At 29.7% G+C, this 19655-nt stretch overlaps 1 long non-coding RNA gene across 1 annotated transcript; it reads right to left on the reverse strand.

Moving 5' to 3' along the window:
• Positions 1–10067: 10067 nt before the first annotated feature.
• Positions 10068–11995, reverse strand: LOC139907664 (uncharacterized). The gene is made up of 2 exons (XR_011784393.1): positions 11792–11995; positions 10068–11703 (listed from the first exon to the last, which is right to left on the reverse strand). It is a non-coding gene; the product is annotated as an uncharacterized lncRNA (long non-coding RNA).
• Positions 11996–19655: the final 7660 nt, after the last annotated feature.

Raw genomic sequence — 19655 nt, forward strand, 5'->3', positions numbered from 1 at the left:
AAATACCTTCGCATTACCACACACCAGAACATATTAGAGTGTTGAAATTTAACTACATAATATTGAAACTCGAATTTTAAAGTGTTGTTATTCAAAAAGTACATCGCTAATCGATTTGACATTTGACAAAATAATTTAGAAATATGTTAAGATTACGTAAAAATATATATTAAAGTACGAAATAACTATTGCCTAGAAACTATCCGACTTTTTGAAATGTCCAACAATTCGTTACTTACCCTTTCACATTTTTCCTGTTTTTCATTTTTCAATAAATAAAATAATTATACTATTTTTTTGAAATATATTATTCAAAATGTTTCTTACTTTTGTTAAAATAATAACTCTGGATTTTGTAAACCTTTTGACGTTTTCAGAAATATATAGTTAATCGAGTATTTTTGCCGTAAGGCAACACACTTTATTAACTATATAGGCTATTTTTATATTGGTTTTTTGGCTTTTGTTGGTGTTAGCCCCACCTTACCTTCTTTCAAATCCTTATCCAGGTATTTTCGTGTTAGGGTGTTTACTGTTTAGACAGCCTAACATAAAAATGAATACTTTAATAATATAAAACTTCATATTTTATGTAAAACTTTTGAGTTCATAATCCTATAATACGAGTAGTTTATGGAGAAAAGAGTATTAAGTTTTCGGCTGTAGAGGATAGATTATTTCTAAATTGTTAACAAAAAAAACACATACTTTATACATATAAAATCAGATATCTCCTATTTCCCTCGCACTTACTTTTTTTATAACCCTCGTTTGGGAAGATTAATAATAAAAAAGTATTATTTTTGTATTTAATTTTGAAAATTCATTATATAAATTACTATTAATTCAGAAGCTAATGCAATTAAATTCCATAAAAATTGGGTAAAGGAAGTACGAAAAATGATAAATTATATATGTTCATAGAAGGTGGAACATAAATATGTAAGTTACAACAATTTCAACCAAGAAACTATCTATGGAGTGTATAAATATTAAAAGTAACTGAAAGTTGGATATCATTAAGCCATCTCGCACTTTAAAGGTTGAAAAAATTAAAGATAACTATTTTCTTGGCTTTTATTTATTGTAATACATTCTTATCTACTGATAAACAAATATGGTCTGCAATTTGTTCATATAATGCATTTATTTTTTGTAAAACAATAATGACTTTTTTCATTGCATTACAATGTTTGAAAAAAAATATATTAAAATGGTATCATGAAACATCAAATCTGCATAATTATTGAATTACAATCAAATAAATTTATCAGTTATATTGCCTTTTTGAAAATTTATTTCATTATTTGGCACTCAATGTTTTAATTTTTAGACAAAATTTTTGCAGATATTCCATAAATTACATAATTAATATACTGCTTTTTTCAAAACCTTTTTTAAATATATTTGAGAGTAAAAATTAAAGAGGTTTCTAATTCCCAATTAAAAAATAACTCGATTTAAAAATATTTTTATACATACAAATGCAAACTTGTAATTATGTTATAATGAATGGATTTTTAAGATAGATATTTAAGAAAATACCATGAATATAGAATGTAGTTTTAATAATAAATAACAAAAATTATATATATAAATGTGAAATTAAATATCAAATACAAGAAATAGTAATAATTAAAGACGTATTCTTGTAATCACAATTTTTAAAAATAAACAAGAACATTGTAATATATACATTGGTATATATTTTTTTTATTAATATGCTGCTATATGTAACAAAATTATTTTATTGTTGTTGGTTTAATAATAAATTATATTGCACACCTTGTATTTAATAATTTAAGCGCTCTAAGCTGTACGATATGGTTTGGGGCTTTCCTATATTAACAATAATAAATTAACCAAATTTGGTCATGATGAAGTGAAAAAAAGCCCCTAAAAATGGACCTTCCTTTTTTAGTATAATTTATTCAGCATTAATATTCTTTGTGATCCAATAGTTTTTAATTCTAAAATCAAATAATTTATCACCATTACATTATTTTTCAATCTCTTCAACTCTCTTAAAATTAACCTGTGTAAGTTCCCAAAATAGTCCAGAATTACATGATAATTAAGCAATTATTATTCAACACCATGGTACTAATACTTAATCAAAAGTAAATAATTGTTTAAAGCAAGGGCATACTTTAAATTTTTTAAATTTTGATGTTGATGCAGCTTTATTTATTAATGAGTACTGATATCTAATAACTTTGGAACTAGTCGTATTTAGTTCCCTAAGTTATATAGTGATATATTTTGTACAGTATAATTTCAGTGTAAAGTGAATCAAACCCTTTTTTTGTTTTCTAAGAATAGAGCTGTGATTGCTTGTAAAAAACATTTGTACTTTTGTCTACTCAATTGTATAGTAGCTGCACAGTATTCTGGTTTTATATCCGAAACTCAAATTGAAAGCACTATAAAAATTTAATGAAGTTTTGTGTTTCTATTAAGTTACGAACTATGTGCTCTAAAATCTTGTACATTATGTTTAGACTATAGTGTGACAATTTGAATTGGTATCCTTTCATTTTATAGATCATACTAACTTTAACTACTAGCATATATCTCCTACCTTAAAGAATATATGGTTTTCTAACAAAGCTTGATTCCATTTTTAGTATAAATATCAATTTAAAATTAAATTAAATTCTAAAACAATATTATTCCAGTAAGAAAATGACAATGTATTTTTGACTATATCATATTAACAAAGTCCTTGTATCACAACTTCATGTTGCAATCCATCTACTGTTGAACAAGTTTTTTGTAGTACGAGTGGAGAACAGATCCACCATCTTCTTCTTTGCTTACTCTGAGATATTCATGTTCATGTTCCTAACAAAGATTTCTCTGATGTCCCTGAGCTTCAATTTGGTAGACTTTCTACTCTTAGGCTTGTCCTTTGCATCATCCTTAACTTCCAAACAATTTCTTACTCAAGAAATTGTAGCTTTGCTGACGTTGAGAGCCTTCAAGAGGTCGTACTTTGTCCTCCAAAGTCGTATTAAACGATAATGATGGATCTTCTTTTCTGCATTATGACGTGTATGAACTGATTATTTATACCACAATGTATACTTTACAATGGAAAAAAGAATAATCCCTTTATGAAATGAAATAACAAAAGAACGCCTATAGAGCAAAACAGTTATTTCAATCTCAGAAATCTAGATTTAAAATTACAAAATTTGGGAATAAATCTTAAACAAGACATTATGAAGTTAAATAGAAAAAACCATAGAATCTCATTTATTCTTTCAGACGCGTACTGAAACTTATTGGCGACAAGTTGTACTTTCAAAGGAAGAAGAAGTATTGTGATAAAAATCTGGGAGAATAATATCCCAGTTCATTAACTTATTAAATTATTTTAACAAATTTAAGGTCAAGGCAGGATTGGAAATCAAATCAATCGAAAACCGCCACCCCGAAAAATGCTTTTTGTTAATAAGTTTGGGAATTCCTTTATACTAGAGAAGACTGTTTTTCATTATAAATTTTAAGTTATCATGGATTAAGCCTGGAATTTGTCTTTTGGGGAGGGAGATTCCGTCTTTCTCTTGAGAGGTCTCTTAAATATTTTACCCCTTCCAAACCATGGTTTAAAAAAAAATGATATTTTACCAAAATTTGTCAGTGGAAGGGAAGTCTGTGTCAGATAAATTTATGGTACTACTCGATCTTCCTCCTTCATGGGAACGAAGAATTCCCCGATCAATTTCTGGAATTTCAGACGGGATCAAATTTACAGCACAATTTCAAATTTCCACTGACAATATCAAATTTTATTATCCATGCAAAGACAGCAGTTTTATATTCAACTTTACCCTGCACGCTTTTGCTGATTGTCCAGTTTTGAGAGTAGTCAACTATTTTATCCAATACAACGTTTGTGCGATAGAAGATATTTCTTCTAACTTAATAAAGACAAATATATTATTTGGAACTTATAGAGAAATAAAAATACTTCTCCTCGTGATAAAGCCGTGGAGTTTGCTTTATTAAATATTAAATCATTGATCCTAGAAAATTAACTATTTACCCTCCATTACATGTGGAAGAATTAAGAGCTATAATGATAAGCGCACCTGCTCGATATCCAGCAATTTCTATCAAAATCCCTCTGTCGTCATCTTCGTTGTGGACATGGGCCGGAAATATCATCAAATTTGTTCCTTCGAGGTCTGGGCAATGTTTTAACTTCACCAAGTCAATCATAAGAAGACATCGTCGTTTTTTATTAACCTTAGCTGATGCTTAGAATTTCTTTTTTGAATATTATATAAGGTTATTTTACTTCAGGACATTAAATATGAGCTACAATGCTCATTTATGTTTTTTTAAGCGTAATTGTCCTGTTACTATTTATTTATATGATCTACATTTATCTTTATATGTATTTTACATTTTCTTCTAAAGTGTTTTTTACCATATTACAAAAATTTAATCAACCATCATGTTTCGAATATTACTTTTAGAAAAATAAAATAAATAAACTGGTAAAATTTGTTGACCTGCAAACAGTTTTTCAAAATACTATTCGAACACTAGGGATTTCAAAATTAGCTGGTTTCTGATTTGTTAATTTGTACTGATCAACTCAAACAAATGAAGCATTATAATTAAGATGAAGATCCATTAAGAACCGGAAACAACTAGAGAAGAGAACTTTAAAGTACTCAGAACTTCTACATAGTTAGATCATTAGTACATATCCGATAAATCTACCAAGTATGAAAACAAATCATTTATTTGAATGTGTTATTAGCAGTAATTTATATTTAATGTATGTGTCTTGTTTCGTTATTTTCTAAATGTTTTTGATATCAAAATTGTATAAAACTTTTTCTATAATTGATTTGTTAGGAAGAAAACCATTAAGGCTCTAATACAAATTAAGCCAAAATGTTACAACTTTTTTATCGGGAAATATTTGATCATTATTGAAGAATAATTCCATAATTATTATTTGTATATATATTTTTTCAAAATAATTTGCATAGATATTCGAATAACTTCGTTTTCTACCTGAATAATTTTCTATGTACCAGCAAATATTTAGGGTGAAGAATCAAATTTTTCCAAAATTTGACAATTCTAAAAACAGCATACATTTTATTGAAAAACTCTTGATAAAAAGTGATCATTGTATATTGTCATTTAATCATTCATTGTGATCACACTTGGAAACCTTACGACACCCAGAAAAACGTCTTAATTTTTATGCTTTGTTTTTAATGTTATCTTAACCTCCTTGTATAATCTCTCAATTGATGTGTTATTTCAGTAGCTTAGGACTGGTTTATAGAGAAAATCTTGTTGCCCAAGAAAAGTTTAGCGTCCACAAGATCAAACTCACGATGCCTTTGTGTGTATTAATTTTTTATTTGGTTTAAATAATTTAAATTTGGAATTGAAAGGAAAAACTAACAAGTCAAAAGTGATTTATTCTTTTACCTCTCAGATAATACTGGAACAAAAAAATTATCTTTGTCATTTTATATACATTGTTTTTCTCTCCAAATCTAGTATAAAAAGCATTTTGAATAGTTATGCTTGATAAGAATGTTATAATTAACTCGATTGTACTTTTTTAATTATCTATTTAAACATTTTAATATATTTTACATAATTTAACACATGTTTCTAAATTATTGTTTTTAATAAAAAATGTTATAATACTTTTTTTTCTACAAATAGATAAATTTATAATTCATAATTCATTAAAAAAAGAGAACAACAAAACATTTTATATTACTTTTACTATTTCAAATAAAATTGTGTGGTTAATGGACTTGAATACTTAAGAGTAAGCTAATCACCTCTTTAAATATAAAAAAAAACTCGTTTGACCTTTCGTTACTTCCCTTTAAATCATTCCACAAGGACGTATCTGATGTATTAAGCAACCTAAACATAACAAACAAATTGATCATATTCTGTACAAATACAACTCAACATGGGTGCCCCATTTATTTGTTAGTCAATATGACTCAATAATTGAGAGTGTTTGGATAAGAATATAATCTGCCTGGATTGAGTAGATAAAATAATATATATGGATCATTAAATGTATTCAAAATAATATAAAGATCTTCATCGTCCATCAATCCACAAAAGCTTTCTAAGGCTTTCCACCCAAGTTATTATTTAGTGTTCTTTATTCATATATATGTACCAATTGTATGGATGAAAACACAGATATATATTATTATTTATCTGGAAAACGACTGGATGACACTCTAACCAAACATTTGTATTCTAAAGTTGTAGTTTTTAATCTTATATATGTACGGGAGCCAACTTTTTATATTATTTACACTTTAGTTATATATATTGAAATATTCTGTATCAATATCTCAATATAAATTGAGATACTTAATAAGTACTAACAATGCAATTGAATTTTAAATTAAACCATAAAAAACTAACTAAGTATAATTGACCAATTTTTTAAAACTACATTTCTTGTCCCACTTTCTCTAGGACCAATCAAGTTTAACTTTTTTGTCTTTGTTTGTGTCTGTAGATGTTTAATGAAGCACATAGTTTTTTTTTTATTTTCTCAGTCAAATATTATATTCTACATACATACAAACACAAAGTCATAGCATATGAATCTATTAAAAGCTTATACCCTTATTTATAAAACTTTAAAAAAATAAACGTTAACTAATACAAAATTTAAAACCAATAAAGTAATTTAAATGTTGCTTCTCCAATAAGTAACGGGAAAAAAGAAAATATCCTAGTATAACGCAATTTATGTGTTCTTTTAGATATTAATAAGATATTATTGACATTATTTTTAATTATATTTGCTAAGAAATACGTCTCGTAAAAAAACTTATTTTTGCAATGACGGGATAAATAGATAACAAAATGTAAGTATAAGTTTAAAAGATCCAAGCGGTATTATACATCTAGTAAATATTTAAGTAATTTAAAAGTTAACTATACATCATTGAAAATAATTATAGCTCGTAATTATAGACAATGTTGGTTAAGAAAGTGCTGTTTAAAACTTCTTAAATATCCCTATGATAAGACAGTTTCCAATAATAGACTCAAATCAATATTTCATGTAAAAGAACCCAGGGTTACAATATACGTACATCAGCAAAGTAATCATTATATTATTTTGAATCCTTTAATGTTCTCAGCAAAAAAAAACAATTATTGTGTGTTTTTGTTGTTTTTTTAAAACCCAAAGGGTATTGTATTGGGCTGTAACAAATAGTTCAGATGTTGTGCATGATTTTGTATGCATTGAACTAAAAGAAAATATATTTCTATACATAAATAGATATGTACTCAAGCAGGTGGTTAAAGGGTATGACTATTATTGTCCATCACACGTCCTTTTGTTCTTGGATTTTCTTACCTTTTCTCTCAATTGTGACACTTGGTGATATAAAGATATATAAACAAAATTAAAGAATTTGTAGGTAGTCCTGTGTTACCACCATGTACTTATAAATACAGGCCTGTGAATAAATCTTGCACCACTTCTTTACTGTATTTTTCAGAGGAATACATGGATTCAATCATAAATTTGCACATTTAATTACTATTTATCTTATTATATTTCAAACGAGATATTAAAAACAAATATTGATATCACTTCTGGATAGAGATGGAAACCAAAAATTAGTAGATTGGAACTGTGATGGAACTGTGGCACCACGAAGATCGTCAATCAGCTTCGGGTTAACTGCCACTCCATCTACTGCGTCTGCACGCACTTGGATGATGTGCCCGGCCTCAAAAGTAGTATTCAAACGTTAAACCAGTTCAACTAGCCTCATAAGTTGTCAAACATTGTTTTGAAGACAACCTGGCCATGAACAATGTCAAATTTGCACAAAAAGTCCCTAGACTTGTCTACTGTGTCAAAGGTTGTCAAAAAGTTTTAAGAGAGACCATTCTTGGCTCAAAAGCATTAACCATTCCGAATAAAGTGATGTAGGAGCCTTACTTATGGTCTCAATATCCCCGACTTCCGTTAGTATGTTTAGCGCCATGACATCGATGGGGGACTAAACGCCACCCATTTGCTTCAAAAATGGGTGTATACTTACTGCTGCTGACTACTTCGTAATTTTGAAGTTCAAATGATCCCTTTGATCACCAAGATTACCAAAAAGTGGGGAAAGTCATTTTATCTGTTTCAGGAGTATGGGGCGCCAGCTCACTCAGCCGATTAGGAGCAGATCAGGATGGCAGAAAATATAAGTTTATGTCTACTCCAGAGTCAGAAATTCGACCTGCTAGACTACAATATCTGCATGAAAATTTAGTCAAAATCCTTCCGATTCCTCAACAGCAACATTGACAACCTTAAGTCCTTTGTGAATAAGTAGTGAAAAAAGAGGAACTGCTGCTATACCTCAAACGTGAGTGCGGCCTTACAGCCTCACCTGAAGACACTTTTAGTCACCAATTTAATAACTGTCTAAACATTGAGAAGTCTTTTTTTATGTCTACCATGTCCCAGTTCATTTGACATCATCCAGATTAAAATGAAGTACAATATGCAAGGTGGTTCAAGACTTATTCTCTATCCGGTATGTACTCGGGGCATAATATAATAATTCTTAATTTCTTTGTTTTGTCCTTAAGACTAGTCATATTTGGTATTAAATAAAAGCTCTTTATGTATATAGGCATATCACTTAATATTTGACTTGGTTGAAAGAAAGTATAGAAAAAAATTTAGAATTTTCATGTTATGGCCAAGAGTAGATGTATGTAGGTATATAAGGCCTTGATGCCCATCCAGCATCACCTCTGATTTCGTTTATTTTTTGCTGAAATCTTTCTGCAAAGTGTTACATCTGATAGAATATGTAAAAATCTTTCATAAATTTAAAAATCATGAGACATTTGATGTACTCTAATGACCATCATATTGAATAGTTGTACCAAATCAGCAGTGCTGATGTTGCTTCATTATAGGAGATTAGTTCACCCAAAATTGTGTTTGTATTGTGTTTTTATATAATTTTCAAAATTACTTGAATCTGGGCTCAGAGGGGCTCAGCGACTTGTAACTAATAGTTTTTTTAGTTACTGGAATCTCCTTATAAGTAACCAATTTTGTATTTGAATTATTTACCAAATTATTAATAAATTTTTGTCTCCACTATCCACTTCATCATGAAGAGTATGGATATTGTCAATCTTAAGCCACCCATTAATTGGAAGGCTTTGTTTTCTATCACCTAAATTTTATTCAACAAATTGTAAAAAGCATCATTGGTAAAATAAAGGATATTACACAGAAGAAAAATATGATCTACAAGTTGATAACATTTATAAAAAAAAACTCTCTTCATACACAGAGGGATTCAAGTGTATCGATTAGTTCAAACATCAATAACTTCTCCTGTTTATAGTAGAACTAAATAATATGCTCAACATAGATGTTTCAATAAATATACAAACAATATAGTTCGAAATTTTAACAAAACACAAGTTCGGTTTATAAACAAACGCATTAAGCAATATTGAATTTCTTGAACACTCGTGTCTCTATGTGTAATAAACATATTTCTATCATAATGGTCTAATACAAAACAATGAATATAACTTTTTTTTTTTTAAATCTTTCAATTAGGTCCAACTTTGTTCGACCTAACTATATGACTGACACTTGCATAAGTCATTTTCTTACCTCAAGACAACTTTCCTACAATAGCTAGTTTTGAATTTTGAAAAAAGTTTAAAATAAAACAATTCACCTTTATGTGCGTTAAACCAGTTTGAATTTCAACTTTTATCAAATTTTGTTTACGGGTAGAGAGGAAAAGTTTCCTTAGGTATGAAAATTATCAATGCAAAATTGTAATGTTCTATTAGGTCGTCGTTGTAGTACATCACAATCAAAATATGAAAAAAGTGAAAAACTCTTTACTGAATTAATATAGATACTAGTAATACATTTTTAGTTATTTTGCATTACATTTTTCCAACCTATAAAAAGTTACTACTAGAACGACGGATAGTAACGACCCCCCTTAAACGAAGGTGGATATCAAAAATGATAAAATTAAAAGTAATGTGTTAATTTTTATTTTCTCCGAAGATTTATTATTTATTTAAAAAAATAAACATAAATTTTATAATAACACATATAAAGAAATTAGCATTTTTTACAAGTTTCAATTGTTTTTTCAGTACTAATACAAGGCTTGCATACATTACATATCTTACATTTACAACAGGTTTTGCTTGCTAAGCGCCGTGATTTTTTTGTACCATTGACTGTACACCAGCTTCTATTTTTAGTTGAACAGTTTGATATTGTAATTGTAATAATGGATTATTTTCTTCTATATCAGCCTTTGATTCATCATCTTCACCAATAAGTTCGGTAATCAAATTATTCAAAAACTGGCGACGAGTTATTTTCTTACCAGTCACTTCTCTGTACAGGATAACATCATTTATACTAGCAAAATCCAAAATATTATAAAAAACTTGTAAAGGCCATCGGCGAGAGGACATTTTGGTGGAATAAAGTGTTGCCATTTGATCTAGAATATCAACTCCATACTTAGTTTAATTATAATACTGGATTGATTCTGGTAACCTTTTTCGTACATCTAAAACTTTAACACTTTTGTGAACAGAGTTCAAAATTCAAACATTATTTTTTTTTTTCCTTAACAAGAAGTATATGTTTTACCAATATTTAAAAAGATTAAGCTTGAAAATACTGCTTCTTTGGTAGCTTTTAGTTCAGGAGGTATTTCTTTGCGAGCACGATGCATAGTTCCTAAAATAGTCGTCCTATTTTTCTGAAGTTTATTTGCAAGAGACAATGACGTAAAGAAATTATCTGTTTTAAAATTCCTCCCTTTACCCAAATATGGTTCCATTAGCTTCATTACAACATATTCTGATAAAAATTTATTTGCTGGTATTTCAAAATTTTTTCCCAAGTAAGGAAATCCATTTACCAAGTATTTGGACGATGCATCAACTGCTAACCAAAATTTTATACCAAATTTATCAGGCTTTTTAGCCAGATATTAGGTAAATGGATATCTAGCTTTTTTTGGGAATAGTTGCTCATCAATGGTAATATTTCACCTGGCCTGTATGAGGACTTACAATTTTCGACAAATCAATCCCATATAATTGAAATCAAGGCAAACTTGTCGTTTTGAAGTCTCTGTGATCTTGTGGGACGAATATCAAAGCGGATTTATTTCAATAATTCCTTATATCTCTCGCGAAGGATAGTATTCCTAAAGAGATTGATCCCCAATTTTCTGGATCAAATGACTTCTGCCGGCTGCTCTTTGGCTAAGATTCCTCTCGCCTACATTATTGCAATCAGTTGGAGTATTTCTTGTTTGCTGGTTGTCCATACATCATTCTTAAGTTTTGAACGGGCCTCAACTATTGTACATTTTACAATGTGATCAATAATATAATTATCTATCAAGAGTTCAAAAGCTAATAATGTTTTATCTGTAATGATGTTACGTTTTGCAAATGATGATGGACCTGAGACTTCCTTCAAAATGTTTTCTTGACTAAAACGGGCTGAAATTTGTCCATTTCCTATTTGTTTGTGCTAGATTGTGTTATCTTTGCCAGCATACATTGACTCTTCTAATAAGTCGGTTGATTTATGTTTCTTAGAAGACGGGGATTGAGTCACTTGATTGCATCCTGGCATTTCTTGAAATGTTAAATATACCAATTAGTTGTTAATAAATACATCTAGTATATAGCAAAACTAATAATGGTATTCAATAAAATTAATTACCAACAGGCTTGTCAAAAACATCAGAAAAGTCATCAGAATCAGAAGAACTTGATTGAGGTAGTTGGACATATTCTTTATCTTTTTCCAATTCGAAATCCTCACCTTCTGAATCTGAGTACGATGTGCACTCAAGATAATGTCTTATTTCTTCAATGGATAATTTTTTCTTGGACATCCTTGCACAATAAAAAGTAGAAGCAGAATGGATAGTTCATAAAAATCTATGTTTATATTTATACTAGAAATGTATACGATTCCTATCTAGAGGAGTTTATTCATGTTTGCACTTACTTCAGCCTGTTCAAACAGGCTTGAGCCTGTTCATACACAATTGTAGAACAAACATATTATTTGAAACTGTACCAACGAAACGAATACTAATTTTAATTTATAATTTAGTTTTTTGTGATTAATAAAATTAATTAGGAGAATTCATGAGCTTATGAACAAATACAATCAAGAAGTTTCTCACAATATTGCATTGAATCCCAAATGGGCATCAAAAATGATACCCTCGTCGTTCTAGTGTTAAATTTTTTTTTTCTAAAATTGTGTTATTGAGCAAAAAAGAGAAAAAAATTAGGAAAATTTCATGATCCACGTATAATCTAAATCTAAAATTTCTTATGTTATATTCTCTATTTTCTACATAGGAAGCTTAAGAAAAAAACATTTTTAGCTTTTTTTTAGGTTATAGTAATGTATAAGTATCATCATTAATTAATGTAAAATTAGATTAAAGGTGTATTTTTATCCTTATTGACGTAATAGAGAACTTTTGTCTTATTTCAAACTTTCAACAAGATGTTCTACATAAAGATAATCTCATGGGACAATATAACTTTACATAGGTAATTTTAATACTATATGACAATTTTGCCGCATGACGCTTAAACGAAATTAGAAGAAAACTTTAAAATCAAACCAGTCTAATATGCATGTGGCTATGCATATAAAAATAGACATAGAATTGCAGATTAAAAATGTTCATTTGCATAACAGAAGGAGCATTTTAGGAATAAATACCTATATTTCTTAAAAGGGCATTCCATTCAATAGAAATAAATACATAATGAAAACACATAATGACATACATACATAAACGTGGAAATGTATTTCTAAAATACATGTACACGTTTATTCCAAAAAAAAAAAATAGTACAATTTTCTAATACCTGCATAGACACCATTTGTTGTGTGTGTGTTTTTTTTATATTTTTTTTATTATAAGGAATTAATATTTTCAAAGCCAAAAAGGAATGACATATATAAATTATTAAAAGTGCATAAAGACATATCTAAAATTTACTTTTTACATAAAGGTATATAATATTAGTCAATTAAAACTCTAAAATATGACATGCTTATGAAAAGTATGCAGCGCTAATTTAGGCTCCATCAAAACATTATTATTACTTGCAATCAAAGCTGGGTCTCTACAAATAAAATTGTAGCAAAATTTATTAGCTTTCATATGCTGTATTATTGGATGCAATACGTTAACTAACAAAAACAATAATGGCAAAGAAGTAGCAGGATACAGATTTTGTCTAGGTCATAATAGGTATATATGATATTTTAAGTTAATATGGTATAGCTTTAAGGTCATATAAAGGAATTAAAGTTTACAAAAGAGGTCGTTTTCTTCTAGAATGACCCATTTTTAATGGATACCTGTTAATTCGATCTTCTGTGGTATTTTAATTAAAAAGTTATGTTTCTATAGTTTCTGTCTTCAAATGATATTTTTAGAGCGATTTGAAAATACTTTTTCAAATGATACCATCTATTCTTAAAGGGATTTAGAAGTTTTAGTTTATACGTTATGTAACTGAATTTCAGATGTTTCAAGTTTTGAGTATTTTGCTGTATTTTAGAAGTTTCGCTTTTAAAGATATGCTGATGAGTGATGAATTTCAATAGTTTCATTTAAGTTCCTTTGCTCAACCGATATAATAGACATCAACCATATTTTTCATTTTGGGATTAGAAATTTGTAGGAAAACGATCTACTTTAGATACTCAAACGATAAGAAACACTGTTCTGACCTACAAATCGAATGAAATGCGAGGATGGCCTGAAAATATTTCAACCTCAACGTGGTTTTTGTTCTAGAAGCTGTTGAAAAATCCAATACAAGCTTCACTTATCGCTCAGCAGGTCATTCATTAACTGTACTGATATATTCATAATGAGCATTGCTTTCAGAAAATGTTTATTTTTTTCCCATCTGATTTTTTTTTAAAACGTATATTTGGATTTTAGTTATTTATTCTAATCTAAGAATCCTCATTCACAAGGTCTGTTTCGGAAATTAATCTCCGTAATGTTTTGGAAGAATGAATGTGGAAGAAGCCACAAATTACAGGTTATAAAGAATACAAACTCCTTTTTGATGCTGTGTTGTAACAGTTCGTTGAGTTAGTAAAGAACGGCAACAATTGAAAATATACTGGGTTTATTTTATCTAGTGGTATATATTTTATTATTTCCAATTTTTAAAGAGTAAAATTTACATTTTGTGAATACATTTTTTTAACTAAATCCTTTGAAAATAGTGCTTGGCACGACTTTTATTCAATACCTGACCCCTCAGCTGTAATAATTGTCTATATACGAAAACCAGACCTTGGTTATGTATTCAGAATTCAACCAGGGCCACTCCTTCTTGAAGGAAGCCTCTAGAGACTGAATACTCATCTAAGGAGTAGTACACTCCCTCAACTCCAGACGCGCCTAGATAAAGTGGTCTAACGTGTTAGCGTCTGAAGAGGAGGGCAGCCACATGTTGAAGTCTTAAAAGTCTGGAAATTTGTCTTACAAGAAGGCATGGGTCTTAGCGGTGTGAAGACATTTCCCCGAACTTTTCTATGGCCTAAAGTAGCATTTTCTTATCCAAAAGCTTGATGTAAGCATCTGTATTGAGCAACTCCTTCCTTTCCAAAACAATAGGAGGGCATACTTCACCTATGCTGGCCACTGAATTTTTTATTATGAAGACCGTGATTTTGTACTAATGTTATTCCAGACTGAAAAAATTAAAATGTGTACCAATAGATAATATCCAACCTGAAGTAAACCCATCTCACAAATTTTGGGGTTCATTGTATGATGGTACGCAATAAATCAAAATATCCTAAAATTGTGGAATAATTATTTGTGAAGTGCATCAAATTGCATGCGTAATTAATATTTTCCTTGTTGCGGTAAAACAGGACATTACATATTACTCCCAAAAATAAAATTGTAGGATGTTTTTCTTAAGATTTTTTTCTCCACATTTCGTAAATTACTACATTATTCATAACAATAGATAAAAAATACAAGTTTTTGGTGGTCTATATAGACCACCTCCGATTTGACTCATTTTTTGCAAAAATACTAGAGACACTATTTCTCACATTTCAAAAAAAGGTTAACAAAATCAAAGAAAGTTTTAAAAATTAATCGACGTTTGATGTATCGGACTATACATGTTTGAGGAACAAGATGACTTACACAGCCCCTTTAAAAATATTTATTATCGTTTCTAATAGTTTTTTTTTTTTTTTTGCAAAATCAGATAAATGTAACATCACATTTGCCATATTGATGCGGAAAAAGGACAAATAATTAAAATATATCTCGAACATGATTGTTCCTCTTCTCTAACAGAGGAAACAAAACTCCTAGTTTCAGTTGGTTTGACTACGAATGTGCTTCTCAATATCTTAATTGTTTGCATTTCTTTAAACTTTGAAATCTACATGAGTTTTTTTTTTTTTTTTTAAATACTTGGAATAATAGTGAACATATGTGAAGCAATTACAATTTTTTTTAAATATCTGTTAAGTAGAAAAATGGGGTTTTCTATTTCTAGCTATTTATATTCTCTTTTATAGGAAAAGAAAAGAATATTCGTGTAACACGAAATTTAACAACATTTATATGTAAGTTCTAAGAACTGTATAAAACCCCGTATTCCTTAGAATCTTTAGTTTGATTTGAATGTATTTTTAAAAAGTACAATGCTGCAGAGGAGCCGCAATATCCTTTTAAAGATAGCTCAACATTAAATTCGATTATAAGGATGAATAAATTTTTTTTCTTAATTATTAGGTTCTTAACCGGCTGATCTGAAATTATTATTGTTTCTTATATTTTCAACCTTTCGACGTCATTATTATATTAATATAACATATTTCAGTATGAATTTTCCGATTTGTTCTTCATTTATCGACGATTTCCCTGATATGCGAACTTCCTAGCATGGAAATATCACATTTTGTGATATGGATGTAGAAAAAGGACAAAGAATGGACATTAGAGTGTATCTTACAAAACCAATTTTTACTAATCCAAAATCCGTTTCCCCCATGAGTTGAGGTTTAGTATGGGTTAGAATGTCCTGCAATATTATTTCCTGCAGCAAAAATTCGAAAGGCTACTTCCGGTCAACCCTTTTGGTTAATTCTAAAACTCCTCCAAAAATGATAATACATGCACAATAATTTTTTTTTGCTATGTAATATGAGTGTAAAAAACATTTTTTATTTGCTAAAAGAAATAGCTTTGTGAAATAAAAAAAGAGGTTTTTTACTACTCTTGTGGACTTTATCAAAGAAATATAGTGTAGAGTAATTTAAAGTGCGGTGCAATTTTTCTTCCTTCGTTTAATTTTTTTCAACAAATTATAGTAAACTGAATTATGTACAATACACATATATGAACATTTGTAATATAAATTTTATACTTCTTCATAGTAAACTAAACTATTTTTATATAGCAAAAAAAATAAATATAAATAAGACAAAGTTTGGTATTTGGGAGTTTGATTTGTGAAAATTTAGAAACTATTGGCTTTTTTAACAAAAATCAAAATGAATTTGTAGTTAAGACCTTGACATTGGTCAGGACACAACAGAATTTGCGGTTCTTAGGCACCTGAAATGGGCATTGGTTTAAAATGTTTATTGCCTATAAAAAAATTGCAATTTTACTTATAAAGAAAGTTACAGTAATGCGCGTAGGGTTGTTTAGTCTTACCAGTGTCATTATTAATTATTGAGTACTTCCAAGAACAAAGAACATAACTAAGCATTGGGTAGTTATGATTATATCCTTTGTTTTATTAAATCAATATCTTCATTCTATAAGTTATCGAACTACAAACAACTATTATTTATTTGCGCTTATCATGGCTTCAGGACCAAAGAGCACTCAGGGCCACTTTTTATTTGGAAGTCCCCGCGATCTCCCTTGAATGCACTGCCAAGTAAGCTAGACTTAATGAGATATTACCTCTACTTTAAAAATAAACATCCCAATGGAGTAAGACTTTCAAGAAAAGAACATCTTCAAATCGTCGAAACAATGTCAATGAATGTTTAAAAGTATTTGGGAGATGGCTAGCATCCTTTCCTAGGACATCAAGTTCCTCAAGCAAAAATTGACAAATTCTTAGTTCTCATCAAGGACCAAGTAAAGAAGATGAATGTACAAAACTGATCTAGTGATGAACTTGTTGTTGAGTTTTTCAAAAAGATGTCAGATCTTTTTGATATTGCTTTATGTTTTTGCTATAAGAATAAGAAAATTAGTTATTTTAAAGTGAATCTGGAAGTCTTCATTCTATCAGAGCCATTAAATGCAATGGAACTACAGTAAATATAGGGCACAAAGATGGCATCATTAGGCTTCTTGAGGAAAAATTAGACACTCCTTTGAAATGGATTATTTGCATGCTCCATTTTAATGAATTACCCCTCTAAAAACTATTTGAATTATATCATGGAAGATCAACAGGACCCAACCTGTTTAGAGGAGAACTAGGAATGCATCAAACTTTTCATGCCTAACGGATCCAATAAAATATGAAGCCATCAAACGAGGCGTTCCAAACGTCGATGAATCTTTTAAAAACAAACTCATTAGGGATCAAAAGTACTTTTTAGAAATTTGCACAAATGTTCAAAATAGACCACATTCAATCACACAGCCTTTCCTAAAAAGACATTCAGGAACTGTCGACAATGCTAGATTGATTACTACATCATCCACTCTTCTGAGACTCTATATCTAAACCAGAAATCCATCAGAAGAACTTAAAAAAATGGTAGTGATCATTCTTAATATTTATGGACCAACATTCGTATACATTAAAAAGAATCATCACGTTAGATATGCTTCTCAGCACTATTTCTTTGCATTACATCACAGACGTCAGCATCTTACAAAAGATGAACGAGATGTAGTTGCAAATTCATTCAAAGTTAACTCATTCGGTGCACACCCAGAAGCTATACTTTTAGGTGAGATTTAATTGACTCGGACAAAAATACCAGAAGGACATCAGTCAATATAATCATGAAAGACAGAGAAAAAAGAAAAACTGGATCAGTTAGGCAATATATTTGCTCAACTGATTACTTAAGCTTCATTGCAAAAAGTTATTTGGAGTTAGTTGATTTAAGTTTCAGCTCTTACTCCTCAAGAATATTCATCTCTACAAGTTCCCTAATATCTGGAATCCTTGAGCACTTGTAGAACATGTTTCTGCTTGTCTCGGTTTCTAATCCACAGAGGAGCAACTCCTCTTCGTTGCATCACAGAGTGACTTATTTATAAAATAATGAGGAGGTAGTCATTCGATACCGGAACCATTTTTCTACCGGAGTCTATGAATGGTTTCATCATATTTTTTTTGGTGCATATTTACACATTTTCACCGAAGATGCGCCAAGTGTTTTGATTCGCTCCGCAACTATCGTGTGAGAACTTGAAGATTTAGTCCTTGACATAAATGCATTTCTAATATCAGGGTTCGTAAGGGATTCCAACAAAATTGTCGAAGGAATAAATGGACCGTATGGGAGTGGATGTTTTTTAAAGACTTTGATAATACTTTTTTGAGAGTTGGAAACTCTCTCGCGCTAGGGGGTGAAAACTCTGTGTTGTCCGAATCAGATTAATCCGGTCAATTTATACATCTCTTCGGGACTGATGAAACGTGTATTATAATTTATCGGTTCGTTAGGAACTAGAAGAGGACGGACTGAAGACATGATAGAGGATCTAGATCTACCAATGTTAGACCATGTGGGCTCTATTTTCTTGACAACTTGAATGATTTCGGCTGGCCCCATGAAGGCCTTTTCACTATATTTGACACCCTATTATTGCGTGAGTTTCATTTCTACTCGTGACGCCCAAAAATTTTGCTCAGACGTAGACCTCAGAATCAGGAAAATTGAGTGATTTCCAGAGTGCTTCGGTTGGGGTAACTTCCATCCCCTAGTCACTAATCTGGGTGTTCATTTTCTTTTGAGTTATGTAGGGCTTTATTGTGCCCAAGTCGAAATGTGTTTTTTTTCTATTTCTTCACAGATATTTCTCGAGTACGGCGTATATCACAGGAAGTGGTCTACCTTTGGAAGGATGTTGATCATCCGTGCTTTAGTATTGTCAAGCTTATTGTGAACGATTTTTGAGAAATGTGATGAAGATTTTTGTAATCTATTGATAAACTCAAATTCGTTGGCATTTTAACTTATTTTTGAGCTCAAATCTAGGTCCTTTCTACGCTTTCGAATCCAGGGAAGTAAATTTCAATATATTATTTGATAGATTTGATTACTTTTGTTTCTTCTTTATTTATTTCAAGCCCGATCGGTTCTTAAAGTTGTTCATGGCCTTGAGCCAGGGTTGTTGATTTCTTTTTTAAATCAAAAAGTCCGATTTATTTGATTAAAATTCGATTTTTCTGACTTAAATCCGATTTTTTTTTATAAAATCGATTTTTATGAAGCAAAGTTTAACAACAGTAATACAAAATATAATTGTTATTTAATTAACTAGTGTTATTCACACATTCACAACACTAGA

Source organism: Lepeophtheirus salmonis, chromosome 2 (genome assembly GCF_016086655.4).
Source record: "Lepeophtheirus salmonis chromosome 2, UVic_Lsal_1.4, whole genome shotgun sequence".
NCBI classification, from domain to species: Eukaryota; Metazoa; Arthropoda; class Copepoda; order Siphonostomatoida; family Caligidae; genus Lepeophtheirus; species Lepeophtheirus salmonis.